This window comes from Drosophila subpulchrella, unplaced genomic scaffold, assembly GCF_014743375.2.
Source record: "Drosophila subpulchrella strain 33 F10 #4 breed RU33 unplaced genomic scaffold, RU_Dsub_v1.1 Primary Assembly Seq57, whole genome shotgun sequence".
NCBI classification, from domain to species: domain Eukaryota; kingdom Metazoa; phylum Arthropoda; class Insecta; order Diptera; family Drosophilidae; genus Drosophila; species Drosophila subpulchrella.
The window spans coordinates 22,118-38,403 of NW_023665694.1; the positions used below are offsets into that span (position 1 = coordinate 22,118).

The following is a 16,286-nucleotide window of genomic DNA, read 5'->3' on the forward strand; positions in this document are numbered from 1 at the left end:
AACATGAATAAACGCCTTAATACTAATAACTTGACAAAAAATTGCTCCATTAATATTAATTTCTTATTTAAATATTAAAAATTTATTATTAATTAGAGTAATTTTATCTGTAGTTATTGGAGTTATTGGGGGGTTAAATCCAACTTCATTACGAAAATTAATGGCTTTTTCTTCTATTATTCATTTGAATATTAAGATCTTTAATAATTAGAGAATCTATTTGATTAATTTATTTTTTATTTTATTCATTTTTATCTTTTATTTTAACATTTATATTTAATATTTTTAAATTATTTCATTTAAATCAATTATTTTCTTGATTTGTTAATAGAAAAATTTTAAAATTTTCATTATTTATAAATTTTTTATCTTTAGGTGGATTACCTCCATTTTTTGGATTTTTACCTAAATGATTGGTAATTCGACAATTAACATTATGTAATCAATATATTTTATTAACATTAATAATAATATCAACTTTAATTACATTATTTTTTTATCTCCGGATTTGTTACTCAGCTTTTATACTCAATTATTTCGAAAATAATTGAGTCATAGAAATAAATATAAATAGTAATAATACCAATTTATATCTGATTATAACTTTTTTTTTTCAATTTTTGGATTATTCTTAATTATTTTATTTTTTTTTTATTCTAAGGTTTTAAGTTAATCAAACTAATAGCCTTCAAAGCTGTAAATAAAGGGTGTTCCTTTAAGGCTTAGTAAAATTTTACTCCTTCAAAATTGCAGTTCGATGTCATTATTAACTATAAGACCAATTTAATTGATTTGATTAAGAAGAATAACTCTTATAAATAGATTTACAATCTATCGCCTAAACTTCAGCCACTTAATCCAATCGCGACAATGATTATTTTCTACAAATCATAAAGATATTGGAACTCTATATTTTATTTTTGGAGCTTGAGCCGGAATAGTAGGAACATCTCTAAGAATTTTAATTCGAGCTGAATTAGGTCATCCAGGAGCATTAATTGGAGATGATCAAATTTATAACGTAATTGTTACTGCACATGCATTTACTATAATTATACCCGTTACTCGTAGAGTAAAAGGGTATACTAGATTCGTCGGAAAGTATGTAACAGGCAGAAGGAAGCGTTTCCGACCCCATAAAGTATATATATTCTTGATCAGGATCACTAGCCGAGTCGATCTAGCCATGTCCGTCTGTCCGTCTGTCCGTCTGTCCGTCTGTCCGGATGAACGCTGAGATCTTGGAAACTATGAGAGCTAGGCTATTGAGATTTGGCGAGCAGATTCCTGAGCTTCTTACGCAGCGCAAGTTTGTTTCAGTAGAATGCCACGCCCACTCTAACGCCCACAAACCGCCCAAGACTGTGGCTCCTACAGTTTTGATGCTAGAATAAAAATTTAAACTGAAATGAATTGTTCTCATCAATACCTATCGATTGACTTAAAAAAAAGTTTGCCACGCCCACTTTAACGCCCACAAACCGCCCACAAACGTCAAAAAATCGTAAGTATGAACGCGGATATCTCGGAAACTATCAAAGATAGAGTATTGGGATTTCAGATTTAGATTCCGTAGCCTTGTACGCAGCGCAAGTTTGTTATGCGAATATGCCACGCCCACTCTAACGCCCACAAACCGCCCAAGCCTGTGGCGCCCACAGATTTGGGCGGTTTGTGGGCGTTAGAGTGGGCGTGGCATATTCGCGTAACAAACTTGCGCTGCGCTCAAGTCTACGGAATCTTAATCTGAAATCCCGTTTCTCTATCTTTGTTATTTTCCGATATATCCGCGTTCATATTTACGATTTTTTGAAGTTTGTGAGCGGTTTGTGGGCGTTATAGTGGGCGTGGCAAACTTTTTTTTGGGTCAATCGGTAGGTATTGATGAGAACAATACATTTCAGTTAAAATTTTTGTTCTAGCATCAAAACTGTAGGATCCACAGTTTTGGGCGGTTTGTGGGCGTTAGAGTGGGCGTGGCACTCTTTTGAAATAAACTTGCGCTGCGCAGGAATCTCAGGAATCTGCATGCCAAATCCCAGTATTGTAGCTCTTATAGTTTCCGAGATCTCAGCGTTCATACGGACAGACGGACAGACGGACAGACGGACATGGCTAGATCGACTCGGCTAGTGATCCTGATCAAGAATATATATACTTTATGGGGTCGGAAACGCTTCCTTCTGCCTGTTACATACTTTCCGACGAATCTAGTATACCCTTTTACTCTACGAGTAACGGGTATAACAAGGAAGAACGCTATAGTCGAGTACCTCGACTATCAGATACCCGTTACTCAGCTAAAGGGACCAAAGGAAAATGGAGATATGCAAGCAGCAAATGCGCCACCTACCGGCGGTAGACAGATTTAAGCGTTGTGGGCGTTAGAGTGGGCGTGGCAAAGTTTTTTTTAAATCAATCGATAGGTATTGACGAGACCAATACATTTCAGTTAACATTTTTTATCTAGCATAAAAATTGTGGGCGCCACAGATTTGGGCGGTTTGTGGGCGTTAGAGTGGGCGTGGCATATTCGCGTAACAAACTTGCGCTGCGCTCAAGCCTACGGAATCTAAATCTGAAATCCCGTTTCTCTATCTTTGATATTTTCCGAGATATCCGCGTTCATATTTACGATTTTTTGAAGTTTGTGAGCGGTTTGTGGGCGTTATAGTGGGCGTGGCAAACTTTTTCTTGGGTCAATCGGTAGGTATTGATGAGAACGATACATTTCAGTTAAAATTTTTGTTCTAGCATCAAAACTGTAGGATCCACAGTTTTGGGCGGTTTGTGGGCGTTAGAGTGGGCGTGGCACTCTTTTGAAATAAACTTGCGCTGCGCATGAATCTCAGGAATCTGCATGCCAAATCCCAGTATTGTAGCTCTTATAGTTTCCGAGATCTCAGCGTTCATACGGACAGACGGACAGACGGACAGACGGACAGACGGACATGGCTAGATCGACTCGGCTAGTGATCCTGATCAAGAATATATATACTTTATGGGGTCGGAAACGCTTCCTTCTGCCTGTTACATACTTTCCGACGAATCTAGTATACCCTTTTACTCTACGAGTAACGGGTATAATAAATATAAATTTTTTAATAAAAATTTTATTATAATTTTTAATATATATATATATATATATAAACTTATAAACAAATTATTATTTTATTTATAAAAATTAGGACTTAAAATAATAATAATAATATTATTATATTATAATAAAATAAATATTATTATATTATAAAAATATTTATTAATAATTTTTATTAATCACTAAATCTGATACACAATTCCCCTATATATATATAATTAATAAAAATTATAAATCTATTTATAAAATATATTTATATTTATTTTATTATAATTAATATTAGTATAATAAAATTTAATTATATTTAATTATTATATTTATAAATAATAATTTTTTATAAATTTATTAAATTTTATTAATAAATAATTTAATTTAGTTGTTTATAAACAAAATATATACTACTACAATAAGATTTTATTTATTACTCCAAATTTATAATAATTTAATAAAAATTATTAATTAATAAATTGTTAATTAATAATTTAATATTTATATAATTTAATAAAATTTATAAAATGTTATCTATATAATATGAATGTAATATATTTACTTACATTAATTAATTTTATGTAAATAAATATTTATAAATATATTTTAAAATCATATTTTATTACTATATTTATAATAAACAAATTTATTAACTTTATAAATTAATTACACAAAAATAATTTTTTTAGTAAATTATAAAATAAAATATTAAATAATAATTAAATTAATTAATATAAATTTTATCCAATAAATATAAATCTTTAATTTTTACATTTAAACTAAAAAATTTAATTTTTAAATAAAATAAATTTTTAAAATTTTTAGAAATAATTAAAATAATAAAAAATCCTAATTTTTTTTTTTTTTAAATTTTTTGTATACCAAGTTCAAGATTAATAGATAATCTATATATATAAAAATATTTAATATATTATCATATGGTTAACAATTAGAATACAAAATTTCGCAATCCAAAAATGTAGACATAAATGGTAAAAAAATCTATATTCAAATATTTATCTAACATTCTTGGACTTATATAAATAATATAACTATTTAATTAATTATTATATAATTACAAATTTATATATTGTTGATAATTTATATAACATATATATATATATAGAAATATTTAGTTATTAAATTCATATAATTATTAATACAAAAAATGCACTAAAATGTGTTATCTAATAAAAATTTAAAAATATTTTTAAGCTGTAATTTTTTTTTTAAAATAATAAATAATAAATAAATAATTAATAAATAAAAAAAAAAAAAAAATGAGGATTTTTTATTATTAATGAATTGCCTGATAAAAAGGGTTACCTTGATAGGGTAAATCATGCAGTTTTCTGCATTCATTGACTGATTTATATGTTATTAACAATAAAGATTTTATATTTAATAGAATTAAACTATTTCTAAAAGTATCAAAAACTTTTGTCCATCATACACCAAAATATATTTATTATTTATTATATATATATATATATATATAGACATAAAAAGATAAGCTAATTAAGCTACTGGGTATGAACCCCCCCAAACCCATTTATAAAGGTTATAATCCTTTTCTTTTTAATTTTTAATAATTCATCAAAAATTTTATTTATTACAATTATAATTATTGGAACATTAATTACAGTTACATCTAATTCTTGATTAGGAGCTTGAATAGGTTTAGAAATTAATTTGTTGTCTTTTATCCCCCTATTAAGAGACAATAACAATTTAATATCAACAGAAGCCTCTTTAAAGTATTTATACCCGTTACTCGTAGAGTAAAAGGGTATACTAGATTCGTCGGAAAGTATGTAACAGGCAGAAGGAAGCGTTTCCGACCCCATAAAGTATATATATTCTTGATCAGGATCACTAGCCGAGTCGATCTAGCCATGTCCGTCTGTCCGTCTGTCCGTCTGTCCGTCTGTCCGGATGAACGCTGAGATCTTGGAAACTATGAGAGCTAGGCTATTGAGACTTGGCGAGCAGATTCCTGAGCTTCTTACGCAGCGCAAGTTTGTTTCAGTAGAGTGCCACGCCCACTCTAACGCCCACAAACCGCCCAAAACTGTGGCTCCTACAGTTTTGATGCTAGAGTAAAAATTTAAACTGAAATGAATTGTTCTCATCAATACCTATCGATTGACCCAAAAAAAAGTTTGCCACGCCCACTTTAACGCCCACAAACCGCCCACAAACGTCAAAAAATCGTAAGTATGAACGCGGATATCTCGGAAACTATCAAAGATAGAGTATTGGGATTTCAGATTTAGATTCCGTAGCCTTGTACGCAGCGCAAGTTTGTTATGCGAATATGCCACGCCCACTCTAACGCCCACAAACCGCCCAAGCCTGTGGCGCCCACAATTTTTATGCTAGATTAAAAATTTTAACTGAAATGTATTGGTCTCGTCAATGCCTATCGATTGATCCAAAAAAAAATTTGCCACGCCTACCCTAACGCCCACAATGCTTAAATCTGTCTTCCGCCGGTAGGTGGCGCATTTAAATCTCGCTTTGCTGCTTGCATATCTCCATTTCCCTTTGGTCCCTTTAGGTGAGTAACGGGTATCTGATAGTCGAGGTACTCGACCATAGCGTTCTTTCTTGTTTTTAACTCAAGCTTTGGCATCAACTGTATTGTTGATTTCTTCAATTTTATTAATATTGAAAAATAATATAAATAATGAAATTAATGAATCTTTTACATCAATTATTATTATATCAGCCTTATTATTAAAAAGTGGAGCCGCTCGTTTTCATTTTTGATTTCCTAATATAATAGAAGGATTAACATGAATAAACGCCTTAATACTAATAACTTGACAAAAAATTGCTCCATTAATATTAATTTCTTATTTAAATATTAAAAATTTATTATTAATTAGAGTAATTTTATCTGTAGTTATTGGAGTTATTGGGGGGTTAAATCCAACTTCATTACGAAAATTAATGGCTTTTTCTTCTATTATTCATTTAGGATGAATATTAAGATCTTTAATAATTAGAGAATCTATTTGATTAATTTATTTTTTATTTTATTCATTTTTATCTTTTATTTTAACATTTATATTTAATATTTTTAAATTATTTCATTTAAATCAATTATTTTCTTGATTTGTTAATAGAAAAATTTTAAAATTTTCATTATTTATAAATTTTTTATCTTTAGGTGGATTACCTCTATTTTTAGGATTTTTACCTAAATGATTGGTAATTCGACAATTAACATTATGAAATCAATATATTTTATTAACATTAATAATAATATCAACTTTAATTACATTATTTTTTTATCTCCGGATTTGTTACTCAGCTTTTATACTCAATTATTTCGAAAATAATTGAGTCATAGAAATAAATATAAATAGTAATAATACCAATTTATATCTGATTATAACTTTTTTTTTTCAATTTTTGGATTATTCTTAATTATTTTATTTTTTTTTTATTCTAAGGTTTTAAGTTAATCAAACTAATAGCCTTCAAAGCTGTAAATAAAGGGTGTTCCTTTAAGGCTTAGTAAAATTTTACTCCTTCAAAATTGCAGTTCGATGTCATTATTAACTATAAGACCAATTTAATTGATTTGATTAAGAAGAATAACTCTTATAAATAGATTTACAATCTATCGCCTAAACTTCAGCCACTTAATCCAATCGCGACAATGATTATTTTCTACAAATCATAAAGATATTGGAACTCTATATTTTATTTTTGGAGCTTGAGCCGGAATAGTAGGAACATCTCTAAGAATTTTAATTCGAGCTGAATTAGGTCATCCAGGAGCATTAATTGGAGATGATCAAATGTATAACGTAATTGTTACTGCACATGCTTTTACTATAATTATACCCGTTACTCGTAGAGTAAAAGGGTATACTAGATTCGTCGGAAAGTATGTAACAGGCAGAAGGAAGCGTTTCCGACCCCATAAAGTATATATATTCTTGATCAGGATCACTAGCCGAGTCGATCTAGCCATGTCCGTCTGTCCGTCTGTCCGTCTGTCCGTCTGTCCGGATGAACGCTGAGATCTTGGAAACTATGAGAGCTAGGCTATTGAGATTTGGCGAGCAGATTCCTGAGCTTCTTACGCAGCGCAAGTTTGTTTCAGTAGAGTGCCACGCCCACTCTAACGCCCACAAACCGCCCAAAACTGTGGCTCCTACAGTTTTGATGCTAGAGTAAAAATTTAAACTGAAATGAATTGTTCTCATCAATACCTATCGATTGATTTAAAAAAAAGTTTGCCTCGCCCACTTTAACGCCCACAAACCGCCCACAAACGTCAAAAAATCGTAAGTATGAACGCGGATATCTCGGAAACTATCAAAGATAGAGTATTGGGATTTCAGATTTAGATTCCGTAGCCTTGTACGCAGCGCAAGTTTGTTATGCGAATATGCCACGCCCACTCTAACGCCCACAAACCGCCCAAGCCTGTGGCGCCCACAATTTTTATGCTAGATTAAAAATTTTAACTGAAATGTATTGGTCTCGTCAATGCCTATCGATTGATCCAAAAAAAAATTTGCCACGCCTACCCTAACGCCCACAATGCTTAAATCTGTCTTCCGCCGGTAGGTGGCGCATTTAAATCTCGCTTTGCTGCTTGCATATCTCCATTTCCCTTTGGTCCCTTTAGGTGAGTAACGGGTATCTGATAGTCGAGGTACTCGACCATAGCGTTCTTTCTTGTTATACCCGTTACTCGTAGAGTAAAAGGGTATACTAGATTCGTCGGAAAGTATGTAACAGGCAGAAGGAAGCGTTTCCGACCCCATAAAGTATATATATTCTTGATCAGGATCACTAGCCGAGTCGATCTAGCCATGTCCGTCTGTCCGTCTGTCCGTCTGTCCGGATGAACGCTGAGATCTTGAAAACTATGAGAGCTAGGCTATTGAGATTTGGCGAGCAGATTCCTGAGCTTCTTACGCAGCGCAAGTTTGTTTCAGTAGAGTGCCACGCCCACTCTAACGCCCACAAACCGCCCAAAACTGTGGCTCCTACAGTTTTGATGCTAGAGTAAAAATTAAAACTGAAATGAATTGTTCTCATCAATACCTATCGATTGACTTAAAAAAAAGTTTGCCACGCCCACTTTAACGCCCACAAACAGCCCACAAACGTCAAAAAATCGTAAGTATGAACGCGGATATCTCGGAAACTATCAAAGATAGAGTATTGGGATTTCAGATTTAGATTCCGTAGCCTTGTACGCAGCGCAAGTTTGTTATGCGAATATGCCACGCCCACTCTAACGCCCACAAACCGCCCAAGCCTGTGGCGCCCACAATTTTTATGCTAGATTAAAAATTTTAACTGAAATGTATTGGTCTCGTCAATGCCTATCGATTGATCCAAAAAAAAATTTGCCACGCCTACCCTAACGCCCACAATGCTTAAATCTGTCTTCCGCCGGTAGGTGGCGCATTTAAATCTCGCTTTGCTGCTTGCATATCTCCATTTCCCTTTGGTCCCTTTAGGTGAGTAACGGGTATCTGATAGTCGAGGTACTCGACCATAGCGTTCTTTCTTGTTTTATCTTTTATTATCGACAAAACTTCTATCTCATTATTTTTAATAAACAACGAAATAGAATCTATTATTAAAATAAATTCATACTTTACAGAAAACTCTTTATCATTAAATAAATTATATAATTTTCCTACTAATTTTATTACAATTTTATTTATAAATTATTTATTAATTACTTAAATTGTAGTAGTAAAAATTACTAAATTATTTAAGGCACCTATTCGAATAATATCATAATTAATGAATAAACCTTTACGAACTTCCCACCCTTTATTTAAAATTGCTAATAATGCTTTAGTAGATTTACCAGCTCCAATTAATATTTCAAGAAGATGAAATTTTGGTTCTTTACTTGGATTATGTTTAATTATTCAAGTTTTAACTGGATTATTTCTAGGTGTACACTACACACCCGATGTTAATTTAGCTTTTTATAGAGTTAATCATATTTGTCGAGATGTTAATTATGGTTGATTATTACGAACTTTACACGCTAACGGTGCATCATTTTTTATACCCGTTACTCGTAGAGTAAAAGGGTATACTAGATTCGTCGGAAAGTATGTAACAGGCAGAAGGAAGCGTTTCCGACCCCATAAAGTATATATATTCTTGATCAGGATCACTAGCCGAGTCGATCTAGCCATGTCCGTCTGTCCGTCTGTCCGTCTGTCCGTCTGTCCGTCTGTCCGGATGAACGCTGAGATCTTGGAAACTATGAGAGCTAGGCTATTGAGATTTGGCGAGCAGATTCCTGAGCTTCTTACGCAGCGCAAGTTTGTTTCAGTAGAGTGCCACGCCCACTCTAACGCCCACAAACCGCCCAAAACTGTGGCTCCTACAGTTTTGATGCTAGAGTAAAAATTTAAACTGAAATGAATTGTTCTCATCAATACCTATCGATTGACTTAAAAAAAAGTTTGCCACGCCCACTTTAACGCCCACAAACCGCCCACAAACGTCAAAAAATCGTAAGTATGAACGCGGATATCTCGGAAACTATCAAAGATAGAGTATTGGGATTTCAGATTTAGATTCCGTAGCCTTGTACGCAGCGCAAGTTTGTTATGCGAATATGCCACGCCCACTCTAACGCCCACAAACCGCCCAAGCCTGTGGCGCCCACAATTTTTATGCTAGATTAAAAATTTTAACTGAAATGTATTGGTCTCGTCAATGCCTATCGATTGATCCAAAAAAAAATTTGCCACGCCTACCCTAACGCCCACAATGCTTAAATCTGTCTTCCGCCGGTAGGTGGCGCATTTAAATCTCGCTTTGCTGCTTGCATATCTCCATTTCCCTTTGGTCCCTTTAGGTGAGTAACGGGTATCTGATAGTCGAGGTACTCGACCATAGCGTTCTTTCTTGTTTTATCTGTAGTTATTGGAGTTATTGGGGGGTTAAATCCAACTTCATTACGAAAATTAATGGCTTTTTCTTCTATTATTCATTTAGGATGAATATTAAGATCTTTAATAATTAGAGAATCTATTTGATTAATTTATTTTTTATTTTATTCATTTTTATCTTTTATTTTAACATTTATATTTAATATTTTTAAATTATTTCATTTAAATCAATTATTTTCTTGATTTGTTAATAGAAAAATTTTAAAATTTTCATCATTTATAAATTTTTTATCTTTAGGTGGATTACCTCCATTTTTAGGATTTTTACCTAAATGATTGGTAATTCGACAATTAACATTATGTAATCAATATATTTTATTAACATTAATAATAATATCAACTTTAATTACATTATTTTTTTATCTCCGGATTTGTTACTCAGCTTTTATACTCAATTATTTCGAAAATAATTGAGTCATAGAAATAAATATAAATAGTAATAATACCAATTTATATCTGATTATAACTTTTTTTTTTCAATTTTTGGATTATTCTTAATTATTTTATTTTTTTTTTATTCTAAGGTTTTAAGTTAATCAAACTAATAGCCTTCAAAGCTGTAAATAAAGGGTGTTCCTTTAAGGCTTAGTAAAATTTTACTCCTTCAAAATTGCAGTTCGATGTCATTATTAACTATAAGACCAATTTAATTGATTTGATTAAGAAGAATAACTCTTATAAATAGATTTACAATCTATCGCCTAAACTTCAGCCACTTAATCCAATCGCGACAATGATTATTTTCTACAAATCATAAAGATATTGGAACTCTATATTTTATTTTTGGAGCTTGAGCCGGAATAGTAGGAACATCTCTAAGAATTTTAATTCGAGCTGAATTAGGTCATCCAGGAGCATTAATTGGAGATGATCAAATGTATAACGTAATTGTTACTGCACATGCTTTTACTATAATTATACCCGTTACTCGTAGAGTAAAAGGGTATACTAGATTCGTCGGAAAGTATGTAACAGGCAGAAGGAAGCGTTTCCGACCCCATAAAGTATATATATTCTTGATCAGGATCACTAGCCGAGTCGATCTAGCCATGTCCGTCTGTCCGTCTGTCCGTCTGTCCGGATGAACGCTGAGATCTTGGAAACTATGAGAGCTAGGCTATTGAGACTTGGCGAGCAGATTCCAGAGCTTCTTACGCAGCGCAAGTTTGTTTCAGTAGAGAGAGCTAGGCTATTGAGACTTGGCGAGCAGATTCCTGAGCTTCTTACGCAGCGCAAGTTTGTTTCAGTAGAGTGCCACGCCCACTCTAACGCCCACAAACCGCCCAAAACTGTGGCTCCTACAGTTTTGATGCTAGAGTAAAAATTTAAACTGAAATGAATTGTTCTCATCAATACCTATCGATTGACCCAAAAAAAAGTTTGCCACGCCCACTTTAACGCCCACAAACCGCCCACAAACGTCAAAAAATCGTAAGTATGAACGCGGATATCTCGGAAACTATCAAAGATAGAGTATTGGGATTTCAGATTTAGATTCCGTAGCCTTGTACGCAGCGCAAGTTTGTTATGCGAATATGCCACGCCCACTCTAACGCCCACAAACCGCCCAAGCCTGTGGCGCCCACAATTTTTATGCTAGATTAAAAATTTTAACTGAAATGTATTGGTCTCGTCAATGCCTATCGATTGATCCAAAAAAAAATTTGCCACGCCTACCCTAACGCCCACAATGCTTAAATCTGTCTTCCGCCGGTAGGTGGCGCATTTAAATCTCGCTTTGCTGCTTGCATATCTCCATTTCCCTTTGGTCCCTTTAGGTGAGTAACGGGTATCTGATAGTCGAGGTACTCGACCATAGCGTTCTTTCTTGTTTTTAACTCAAGCTTTGGCATCAACTGTATTGTTGATTTCTTCAATTTTATTAATATTGAAAAATAATATAAATAATGAAATTAATGAATCTTTTACATCAATTATTATTATATCAGCCTTATTATTAAAAAGTGGAGCCGCTCGTTTTCATTTTTGATTTCCTAATATAATAGAAGGATTAACATGAATAAACGCCTTAATACTAATAACTTGACAAAAAATTGCTCCATTAATATTAATTTCTTATTTAAATATTAAAAATTTATTATTAATTAGAGTAATTTTATCTGTAGTTATTGGAGTTATTGGGGGGTTAAATCCAACTTCATTACGAAAATTAATGGCTTTTTCTTCTATTATTCATTTAGGATGAATATTAAGATCTTTAATAATTAGAGAATCTATTTGATTAATTTATTTTTTATTTTATTCATTTTTATCTTTTATTTTAACATTTATATTTAATATTTTTAAATTATTTCATTTAAATCAATTATTTTCTTGATTTGTTAATAGAAAAATTTTAAAATTTTCATTATTTATAAATTTTTTATCTTTAGGTGGATTACCTCCATTTTTAGGATTTTTACCTAAATGATTGGTAATTCGACAATTAACATTATGTAATCAATATATTTTATTAACATTAATAATAATATCAACTTTAATTACATTATTTTTTTATCTCCGGATTTGTTACTCAGCTTTTATACTCAATTATTTCGAAAATAATTGAGTCATAGAAATAAATATAAATAGTAATAATACCAATTTATATCTGATTATAACTTTTTTTTTTCAATTTTTGGATTATTCTTAATTATTTTATTTTTTTTTTATTCTAAGGTTTTAAGTTAATCAAACTAATAGCCTTCAAAGCTGTAAATAAAGGGTGTTCCTTTAAGGCTTAGTAAAATTTTACTCCTTCAAAATTGCAGTTCGATGTCATTATTAACTATAAGACCAATTTAATTGATTTGATTAAGAAGAATAACTCTTATAAATAGATTTACAATCTATCGCCTAAACTTCAGCCACTTAATCCAATCGCGACAATGATTATTTTCTACAAATCATAAAGATATTGGAACTCTATATTTTATTTTTGGAGCTTGAGCCGGAATAGTAGGAACATCTCTAAGAATTTTAATTCGAGCTGAATTAGGTCATCCAGGAGCATTAATTGGAGATGATCAAATGTATAACGTAATTGTTACTGCACATGCTTTTACTATAATTATACCCGTTACTCGTAGAGTAAAAGGGTATACTAGATTCGTCGGAAAGTATGTAACAGGCAGAAGGAAGCGTTTCCGACCCCATAAAGTATATATATTCTTGATCAGGATCACTAGCCGAGTCGATCTAGCCATGTCCGTCTGTCCGGATGAACGCTGAGATCTTGGAAACTATGAGAGCTAGGCTATTGAGATTTGGCGAGCAGATTCCTGAGCTTCTTACGCAGCGCAAGTTTGTTTCAGTAGAGTGCCACGCCCACTCTAACGCCCACAAACCGCCCAAAACTGTGGCTCCTACAGTTTTGATGCTAGAGTAAAAATTTAAACTGAAATGAATTGTTCTCATCAATACCTATCGATTGACTTAAAAAAAAGTTTGCCACGCCCACTTTAACGCCCACAAACCGCCCACAAACGTCAAAAAATCGTAAGTATGAACGCGGATATCTCGGAAACTATCAAAGATAGAGTATTGGGATTTCAGATTTAGATTCCGTAGCCTTGTACGCAGCGCAAGTTTGTTATGCGAATATGCCACGCCCACTCTAACGCCCACAAACCGCCCAAGCCTGTGGCGCCCACAATTTTTATGCTAGATTAAAAATTTTAACTGAAATGTATTGGTCTCGTCAATGCCTATCGATTGATCCAAAAAAAAATTTGCCACGCCTACCCTAACGCCCACAATGCTTAAATCTGTCTTCCGCCGGTAGGTGGCGCATTTAAATCTCGCTTTGCTGCTTGCATATCTCCATTTCCCTTTGGTCCCTTTAGGTGAGTAACGGGTATCTGATAGTCGAGGTACTCGACCATAGCGTTCTTTCTTGTTTTTTTATAGTAATACCAATTATAATTGGAGGGTTTGGAAATTGATTAGTTCCATTTATATTAGGGGCCCCAGATATAGCATTCCCACGAATAAATAATATAAGATTTTGATTACTGCCTCCTGCTCTTTCTTTATTATTAGTGAGAAGAATGGTTCAAAACGGAGCTGGAACAGGTTGAACTGTTTACCCACCTCTTTCTGCTGGAATTTCTCATGGAGGAGCTTCAGTAGATTTAGCAATTTTATCATTACATCTAGGCGGAATTTCTTCAATTTTAGGAGCTGTAAATTTTATTTCAACTGTAATTAATACACGATCAACTGATATTACATTAGACCGAATGCCGTTATTTGTTTGATCAGTTGTAATTACTGCTTTATTACTTTTATTATCATTACCAGTACTAGACGGAGCTATTACTATATTATTAACAGATCGAAATTTAAATACCTCATTTTTTGACCCAGCGGGAGGAGGAGACCCTATTTTATACCAACATTTATTTTGATTTTTTGGACACACTGAAGTTTATATTTTAATTTTACCAGGATTTGGAATAATTTCTCATATTATTAGTCAAGAGTCTGGAAAAAAGGAAACTTTTGGTTCTTTAGGAATAATTTACGCAATACTTGCAATTGGATTATTAGGGTTTATTGTATGAGCTCATCATATATTTACAGTAGGAATAGACGTAGACACTCGAGCTTATTTTACTTCAGCAACTATAATTATTGCTGTACCAACTGGAATTAAAATTTTCAGATGATTAGCAACTCTACATGGAATTTAACTTTCATATTCCCCAGCTTTTTTATGAGCTTTAGGATTTGTATTTTTATTTACAGTAGGAGGATTAACTGGAGTAGTATTAGCTAATTCATCAGTTGATATTATTTTACATGACATTTATTATGTAGTAGCTCATTTTCATTATGTTTTATCTATAGGAGCTGTATTTGCTATTATAGCAGGGTTTATTCATTGATACCCTTTATTTACTGGATTAACATTAAATGCTAAGTGATTAAAAAGTCAATTTATTATTATATTTATTGGAGTAAATTTAACATTTTTCCCTCAACACTTTTTAGGATTAGCTGGAATACCTCGACGTTACTCAGATTATCCTGATGCTTACACAACTTGAAATGTAGTCCCAACTATTGGGTCTTCTATTTCATTATTGGGTATTTTATTCTTTTTTTATATTATCTGAGAAAGTTTAGTTCCCCAACGACAAGTAATTTATCCAATTCAATTAAATTCATCTATTGAATGATACCAAAATACTCCACCAGCTGAACATAGCTATTCTGAATTACCACTTTTAACAAATTAATTTCTAATATGGCAGATTAGTGCAATGGATCTAAGCTCCATATATAAAGTATTTTACTTTTATTAGAAAATTAATGTCTACATGAGGTAATTTAGGTTTACAAGATAGAGCTTCTCCTTTAATGGAACAATTAATTTTTTTTCCATGATCACGCATTATTAATTTTAGTAATAATTACTGTATTAGTTGGATATTTAATATTTATATTATTTTTTAATAATTATGTAAATCGATTTCTTTTACACGGACAATTAATCGAAATAATTTGAACTATTTTACCAGCAATTATTTTATTATTTATTGCTCTTCCTTCTTTACGTTTATTATATTTATTAGATGAAATTAATGAACCTTCAGTAACTTTAAAAAGAATTGGTCATCAATGATACTGAAGTTATGAATATTCAGATTTTAATAATATTGAATTTGATTCATATATAATTCCTACAAATGAATTAGCAACTGATGGATTTCGATTACTAGACGTTGATAGTCGAATTGTTTTACCTATAAATTCACAAATTCGAATTTTAGTGACAGCTGCTGATGTAATTCATTCTTGAACAGTCCCAGCTTTAGGGGTAAAGGTTGATGGAACACCAGGTCGTTTAAACCAAACTAATTTTTTTATTAACCGACCAGGCTTATTTTACGGACAATGTTCAGAAATTTGTGGAGCTAATCATAGATTTATACCAATTGTTATTGAAAGTGTTCCTGTAAATTATTTTATTAAATGAATTTCTAGTAATAATTCTTCATTAGATGACTGAAAGCAAGTACTGGTCTCTTAAACCACTTCATAGTAAATTAGCACTTACTTCTAATGAAAAAAAATAAGTTAAAAGTATAACATTAGTATGTTAAACTAAAATAATTAAATTATTAATATTTTTTAATCCCACAAATAGCCCCAATTAGATGATTATTATTATTCATTATTTTTTCTATTACATTTATTTTATTCTGTTCAATTAATTATTATTCTTATATACCAAC

General features: G+C 31.9%; 1 pseudogene; it reads left to right on the top strand.

The window, feature by feature from the left end:
* The first annotated feature begins 13,974 nt into the window (after positions 1-13,974).
* Positions 13,975-15,314, top strand: LOC119562549 (annotated as a pseudogene).
* The last annotated feature ends 972 nt before the right edge of the window (positions 15,315-16,286 follow it).